Below are 1,593 nucleotides of genomic sequence, written 5' to 3' on the forward strand. Positions count from 1 at the left end.
GATCACTTTTTACATATTTATTCCTTTTCTTTGACTTTTTATTAGAATACAAATTTCTTTTCATCAACAGAAAGGTTTGTGTAGTTCATGACTGTAATATCACTTTAATTTTTTATTGAAGTATTTAAGTTTATCGCATAAGCTTAAAGTTTTCGAAGAAAAGTTTTTTTGCTACAGAAAGACCGACCTACAATGGTTGTGTATTCGCAGACGTTCTATTTCCAGCTTTAACACCTTCATACTGAATATTACCATAAATAAAATAGTTCAATCTAAGAGGATTAGTATGATTGAAAAAAAACTTGTAAGATTAACCCAAATATTATAACTTGCATGCCGAATTAGTGGAATAACAATAATGAAGAAATGTCAAATCAAAGTTTTGACCCCTGAAGCAATGCTTTCGGTTTATTAAGTTATTCCAAAAACATTATCCAATCAATCTTTAAACGAATTAAAAAAAATCCGTGATATTTAAAAAAAGTGACAGAACCTAATCGAATTATAATTGCATATTATAATCTTATTCCTAAAGTATAAGCATACTAATTGTAAAAGGAAACATTACAGTGTTATTATAAAAGCTGTGAAAAAAAAGTTCCATTTTCTGCACCCCGGTTTTTAAGTTTGAAAATGCTGAAAAAACGTTTGTGTTGCGAGATAATCTGCACGCTAATTTATACAATACCTAGGTAAAGTTCCTAATGTTTTCCCTCAATTTCTTTTTTAATTTCTGATGCCCACGCAAATTGAAACGTCCTATAGTTGCATCTACCATGCAGAAAGTATCTTTACTATTGTATCGAAGAATAGCACTTCACATCAACAATTATGCGAATTTCGACCTTTCTTATTTGCATATAAGCCGCATATGATTATAAATTGCACCCTGGTTGTGGAACTCTAAAAAACGGAAAAAAGGTGCGGCTTATATTCGAGTAAATACGGTAGTTTTTCCGTGGTGATTATAATCCTGATATATTGGAGTCTCCACTTACATGTCGGTTGCATAAATCCGGATAAAATTGCGATAGCAGTGGATAATTATACCTGCAGTAATAATTTATTTAAAGTCAAATATAATTTTTGTTGAATAAAAAGAGCAGTTTATGTTCAAAAGTATTATATATTTTTAAATCGTCAAAATTATATATTTAAAATGATATAAAATGATTGATTCTATCAGCATGAAATAGGCGCTGTTCAAATAAATGTGGCATTCTTTTCATAGGAAAAGGTTGTATACGAGGGTAGTTCAATAAGTCCTTAGAATAACCAACAGATGGCGCGCGAATCGCTCCAAATCATCTGTTTTCAGTCAGCACCACTCCCGACTAGATATATGGTGCAGTCACAGTCCACATATTCTGAGTTTACGTGTTTTTATAACCAATTGAAAAAAAATTGTACGTTAAGAAAAATGGAAAAAAAACGAGTTCAGAGCGGTAATCAAACATTTTCATTTAGAGGGTTTAACTCCATATGAGATACAAAATGAATTGGACTCAGTTCATGGCACATCTGCCCCTGCCTTAGCAACGGTTTATAACTGGGTAAATGAATTTAAGCATGGTCGTACATCAATAAGTGACG

The sequence above is a fragment of the Belonocnema kinseyi genome, chromosome 2 (assembly GCF_010883055.1).
Source record: "Belonocnema kinseyi isolate 2016_QV_RU_SX_M_011 chromosome 2, B_treatae_v1, whole genome shotgun sequence".
NCBI classification, from domain to species: Eukaryota; Metazoa; Arthropoda; class Insecta; order Hymenoptera; family Cynipidae; genus Belonocnema; species Belonocnema kinseyi.